Source organism: Aotus nancymaae, unplaced genomic scaffold (genome assembly GCF_030222135.1).
Source record: "Aotus nancymaae isolate 86718 unplaced genomic scaffold, 86718_ANA_hifiasm-v0.15.2.pri h1tg000029l, whole genome shotgun sequence".
In the NCBI taxonomy this organism is placed as follows: domain Eukaryota; kingdom Metazoa; phylum Chordata; class Mammalia; order Primates; family Aotidae; genus Aotus; species Aotus nancymaae.
The window spans coordinates 80,125,781-80,132,558 of record NW_026988442.1 but is presented as its reverse complement, the minus strand read 5'-3'; the positions used below and the strand labels follow the sequence as shown (position 1 = coordinate 80,132,558).

At 37.6% G+C, this 6,778-nt stretch overlaps 1 pseudogene; it reads right to left on the bottom strand.

Annotated features, from left to right (window-relative positions):
- Positions 1-5,224: 5,224 nt before the first annotated feature.
- LOC135277173 (U2 spliceosomal RNA) lies at positions 5,225-5,437 on the bottom strand (annotated as a pseudogene).
- Positions 5,438-6,778: the final 1,341 nt, after the last annotated feature.

Sequence of the window (6,778 nt, the reverse complement as noted above, 5' to 3'; positions counted from 1 at the left end):
CATAGTAAAAACTGCAACAAAAATTATGCAGCTACCATCACTTCTTTGAACATTAGTTAGAATACAGAATTTATAGTGATATCCCCAGGTATATTTCTTAAACTCAAAGAAACAAGTGTAGGTGACTCAACCTGGCCTTCTTTTCTACAACATAAGGGCTTCCCAAATGAACTCAGTTTACTAAGCAAAAGCATCCATTTCCCTTTCTTCAAAAATATTGGTGTTAAAAGAATTACATGAGGAAAGAGGAAAATTAGTATACTTCCCAGGGAAGTGTTTACATTACAACTGAATCTTGTATGAAAAGGGAGAATGCACACTCAGCCACAGGCAAACATTTTCTCTATTTTCCCTCGTGAGCGAACATCAAGGCCCACTTTCCTGCCAGTCCTCCAGGCAATTTCAGAATTCATTTCTATGTGGCAGTTTGGGCAGCCCTTTCCAGTGACCAGAGTTGGCATGCACAATAGAATTTAATTGCTGTGACTGAGTATAACTCAGCTTGCCATTTCTTTACAGAGCCACAGACCCAGGTACAGGGGAATCTGCGCTGAAGCTAAGATAAATTAGGCTAAAAGCAAGAAAGATTTAAAACCACCAGCTCTCATATTACTATATTTAGGAGATGAGAAATATTAATAATTCAGTACGTATTGTGTGATCTAATAATTGCTTATATAATATTTATCCTTGGAATGGCTGTGGGCCAACACTACAGGTTGGCTGATGCAACCTGCACTTTAAATACCCTTCTCCTTTGCCTGACTGTTCTGCAGGACTTGAAAGGTAGAAACAGGTTTATTCAGTTCCTTTTTCAGCTAGGTGTGGGCATATAATGTAGGTCTGGGATATAAGCAGAAATCTGCTGAAGCAACCTGTTCTGTCTGGAATGCAGTCACAAAGCCTAGAGATGTGGCAGCTTCCAGTGCCCAGAGAGCAGCATACATAAGCCTAAGTGCAGAGACACTAGGAATGTGGCATAGAAACATGGGAAGAGCCTGGTTCCCTGGAGCCATTGCTAAACCCACTGGCCTGGACTGTTCCTGCCAGTCTTCTTCTTATGTGTGGCATATGTACCTTCAGGTTTTTAATCCAGTACCAACCATGTGTTCCATATTTTGCAGTTGAACATTCTTGATTAATACAGTAATTTTAGGTTTGCAAAAGTTTACAAAACTTTAAGCAAAACAAAGATTCTCTGCCATAAATATGTATTCAAGAAAATCTTAAAGCCTTTCAAGTATACAAAATCCCAGTTATCATCTCCAGTTGAGTAACTTTTCACTTCCCTCTTCTATCTTGGGAAAGGGCACCAATCCTCTTATAGTGATAAAGAAACCAGTGAATTCAAGCTAGAGTTGCATAATTCTATTGCTTTTATAACTCTATCTGCAACGTCACTTGCTCTCTCACTAATTCTATGTGCTATTTCCAATTCTTTTTTCACGTCTAATAGTCCCTCTCTTTTCCCAGCCGTGGTTGGCTGCCATCACAGAGGAATTTCATGACATGGTCCAGCTGTAGCCAGACACTAACGCAATCCAAGCTTTGTTTGGCAATAAGTAAAAAGACCAAGCCTAGCCATTTTATAGAGTGTGAAACTGGTCTTGTTTCCTTAAGTCAATAAAGTCTTCCAATGTGCCTACAAACAATAAGTAACCTTATTCCTCAACCTTATTTCCACCAACCTCTTGACAGCCGAGACCCCTTGAGTGTAAATACCCTAAGTGTCCTACAAACAGTTCTATTTTAAAGGACCTTTGCATATGGCCATGATAGACTTTGATAAATGTTCCCTTTCCCTACTCGCAAATTTTACATAAGACCACAGAAAACTCTATTGATTTGAAAATGTTCATATTTTATTCACATAGCTGTGGTTTGCATAGTTATCTAATATATATGTATTTATATACACACTTATTTTTAGCTTTTTCTAGAGGAAGAAAATTTTTAGGAAAGAATATTGTTGAGGTAACTATTATCAGATTTTTTTTTAATTTATGTGCTATTAAGTAAAATCATTTCATGTCATGATTGGTCATCTCTAGCCACACCTGTGATTTTCAGCACTGACACGATGTTTAGAGCAATTGAACCACACTTCGCTTTCATTCAATCAGAACCCAGCAATGTTTTGATTATTTTCAGGTTACACCCACAGAGGTGATTACTTATCCAGCAACTATATTTTCATCATTAAACCTAAAAAATAGTTCACATGGCTCTTTACAAGCAACATACATCTGTTGACAAAAAAAAGTTAATAAAATCATTATTATACCAATCTCTCCAAAAAATCTTCAATTAGACAAGGTTATTTTAATGGTAGAATATTGGAATCAGAATTGGGCTGAGCAACAAAAAAGAGGAGGAGGAGGAAGAAAAAGAAGAAGAAAGATAAATCTTGAAGACCACAACTTTCCTATGTAAGAAATTTCTTGTGTTACTTTATCCCAGAGCCTCAGATACACTCTTCTACTCCTCTGGATCCCAGCCTCCTCCCCTGAGGCTCACCAGAATTCATGACCTAGTTCTCAGTTCCTCCCTGTGTGGGTCAATCCCTCTTCAATTGCTGCAGGATTAAGATTCCGCTTCAAACTGAAGAGCATCTGAAATTATATTACAGTATCCTTTGTGATTCTTGATGAGTGACTAGAGAATTGTATAGTTAATAAGAAAAGTACCTAAATAAAATCAAGTGGTGAAGTAAATTAGTTTCAACCTCCACTTAAACACAGGATTCTGGCACTACTGTGCAGGCTGACTTCCTGTGCAGAAAGTCTTTCAACTCGGCTTCAGCCAAGTGTGTGCCCTGAACAGTTCTTTTGCGTAGGGAATTGCATGCATTCCTGCCTTGTCCAGCTGTGGAAGTAAAGGCTTTTTCCTACTTCTGTCATCTCTCTTTGCTCTGAAATTGTAGGTTCCAACAACTCACCTCTATCCTTCAGAATTCTTCCAACCCACTAGGTACATATCTGGTTTTCCCAAGAGCGCTCTCTCACCATGCAGTGGGCTCTCTCTATATCTCAGCAAACTTATAGCCAGAGAATAAGACATCAATGTCCCACCCTCTTACAGGCATCTTCGATCTCTATGGCTGAATTCTTTAAGCCCTCTTCAGTTAGATAGGGTAAGTAGAGAAAGGAAAAAATTCTAAAGGCTCTGTACCACTATTAATTCCTTTCATTCTGTCTTCCCATACGTTACTTCCCTCTTTTACATGGACTGATGAAGCAGTGGGGATGAGGGTCCCAGGGCTAGTTTTGATATTTTCTAGTAAGTCCTACATAGATGACTAGCACTTTTCTATCATTCCTCCATTTTACGGTTCCCACTGAAATTCTGAAACAAAAAGGAAACCTACCACTCAAATTCATTATATACTTAAAGAAGCAGACTTAAAGGCTTTTTAAATCTAGGTTTTGAACTTTATAACATTAGTAATTTGAATATTGAATTAAAATTTACTTAATAAGTGCTTTTCTATCTGTAAAATCACCTTCCTGCAACATTAAAAATAACTCAGAAGATACTTTCACTACTAGAAATTCCCTGCGCAATCCCCCTTGCCCCCTCCTCCACCCTCCAGGATCAGCTTGCCTAGGAAACAGACTGAGGTGAGCCCAGAGTCCTCCTGAGTTTTTTTAGACATTTCAACACTTATTTGATTGCTAACTATCCATTGCCTTGCCTTTGCAAGGGGCCAGCACAAAGCCCTGAAAATTCCTCCCAGCCCAGATGCTACTGCTTCCTTCTCACTAGCCCACCACAAGATCTCAGTTTGCCTTGAGGTCTCAACCATAGTTCACATCAACTAATTCTTCAATGTGAGAAGTTTTGATAAAGTTGATATAAAATATGCCTTCTTAAAATGTCTTGCTCAAGGAAAACAATCAGCTACCCACATATTCTGTACTGTTTCAGGCTCTCAAATTATTACTCTTCCCAGAACCTATACAGTCAAAATATTGATGTACAAAGGTTCGATTTACTCTTCACTCTGATTAGAAGGTGGAAAAAATTGTCTTGGCCAGATAGAGGACTTTCATCCTCAAATTGTAGGTCATTGAGAGACATGGAAATTACAAAATGTGTTTTATTGTGCTTTTAAGTGGTAAGTAGTAATAAATGTATTTATTTATTCAACAAACATTTGTGGGGACACATTGCTATGTGCTAAGCCCTATGTTCAGTGGAGGGACCCAGAGCTAGTGGGGTTGCAGTGCTATAGGTTGGCATAGACAGGTAAATAAATATGCTGGATTATTTACTGTGATGCTAACTTCTTGCTGTTTTCTCACATCTCAACTGAAAATTAAGTTGAAATAATTTTCTTCCTATTGCTACTTTTATTGTCTTGGAAAATTATCAGTTGCAGGGTAATTGGTCATCTTTTTTAACCCAAATTTTTTGTTAGGAGTCTAGAACCATCGAGAAAAACTGCAGCTGGAGTGTGAAAAGAGGAAAGATACCTGAAGACCATGGAAAAGAACAATGGTTTAAGGTTGGGGGTTTCTGTGAATAATACCCAATGTCTTTCTCGCCAGAGGAGGAAAAGCTTTGGTGGGAAATGATGAGACCATAAACCCCTAGTGAGAGAGTTATAGGTTCGTATTAGACACTAAGAAAATGGAGTTGCCTACTTGGAAATAGCCATATGCCCTTGAGAAGCCCAAAAGGGCTCAGGAAATGGGCACTTGCATGAATAGTTAGCATGACAGAAATCCTTCCACCTTTTTCAGATAAGCACTAGGTGCTTGTATTATCACAGGGATGGAGAGAAGCTTCCCAAAGCAGAAAAGAGACTGATTTAATTTTATACTCTCTCAAGCAAAGGTTGATCTAGACTGATTTTAAAAATTAAGAAATTCAGTGTTTTCTATACCTGCCTCTTACATAGGAAACTTACTTCTGCCACTTAAATAAATATAATAAGGCATATGTGCCATCAAAGAAACATATGTGAGGACAAAAAAGAAGAAATGGTAAAACTTTCTAGGGAAATAGGAAGGTGTGGTGAAAGAGAAAAAAATAGAGGCTTTATATCTCACATACTCCCTAAGTTGCTCTAGTCCCATAATATTCATGTCCAATGTCTGAGTCACATGCTCAGAAGTATGTTGGCAGGGTTGTGCCAGTGGACTAATATCAATTAAAACAATGGCTTCTAAAATGATTATTTCACTTTACTAATAGATTAATTGATTAATGAATAAATTTTTAACGGTTTAACCTAAACAAAGAAGTAACAGTGTCAATGTATTGGGTCTAATCAAAGAAGCAGTCCAAGACATCTGTTGTTCCTATAATGGCACCAAATTAAGTAATTGCCTTCTCTGCTTTCATATCTGATGATAGGTAGGTATGTAGATAGATATTAAACTTATAAGAACAGATACTACACTTGATCTTAGCCAAAAGGTAGAGAAGTGCTGTGAGAAGCTAAATGATAGATAGATAGATAGATAGATAGATAGATAGATAGATAGATAGATAGATATACAGGTTAGGCTGAAATTGAAGAGAAAATGCACTGTTCATATGTATATGTGTAATTGTATGGGTGTATATGTTTGTTTTGAAGAAGATTAAAAACAAAATCACACAACTGTTAACAGTGGTTCATTTCGGGAATGGGAAATCCATCTGGAATTTCTTTTTCTTTTTATATTTTTATTATATTTTCTTTGTTATTATTTGACATATTTTAGTATTATTTTCTTATAAGATTTAATCGTTTCCTTTTTGGTATTTATTTTGCCACCAACATGCTCACAATAGGCATCTATTACCTGATGATTACACAAAGATGAAAGTTGTATTTTGTATCTCTAATTTTGGGCAGGCCACAGGGAAGGAAAAACTTCCAGATGGAGAGTCTATGCTCAGTAGAGACTCTAGAAGTATTACTTCTTGCAGAATGAACTAGTAACACAAGCTATGGAACTCAGAAATATCAGCGTCTATAAAGTCTAGCGTCAGTCATAAAGACACATTAAAATGGAAGATTACTCTTATAATCTGAGATGCAGGGCTAACTAAGAGTCCATGTTCATCCCCACCTCATGGCTTTTTGCATCTTCCCTTCACCTGGGGATTCTCACAGGGCTGCCACTTCAGGTCACAGGGGGCTCAGCCCAGTTTTAACTTCCCTAGCTGCCTATGCTAAAGCAATCTTGCTGTCCTTACCCAGACAATGCTGAGCATATTCCTTTGGATTATCTTCTTCACAGTGAACACCACAGTTTTACATCAGCTTATTTATTTACTTTTCTGTGTATTATTGAACACTGTCCACCAAATGATAAGTGGCTGAGGACTGAGGTTGTGTCTGACTTGTGCAATGCTGCCTCACGAAAGCCTGGTTGGTACACCTCTATATAGACAGAATTCAAGGTATTTTTTGAATTAATGACTGAAGTTGGTTTTTTAAAACTAGCTTAAGCATTTGTCAGGTACCAAAGCTTCTGAATATTTAGAAACCATTTGTTCCAGGAAGCCAGTGGATTCACTGATAATTCATCTCTCTGTTTCTGTAACTGAATACCTGCTACTCTACTAACTCAGAGTGCAAGCACAGCCAGTTCTCTTTTTTCCCAATTAATCCAACTGTCTTGCGAGAGGAACCGTCAATATCCTACTTGCTTGTTGCTGAAATAAATGAAAAATGACCTGATGAACCAAAAGGATTTTCTTCTCTGCCATTTTCTTGATTACCTCATTTTAGCAAGACTTACTGTTTTTGCCTTTTATTTTTTCCTTTAGAGGTACCTTT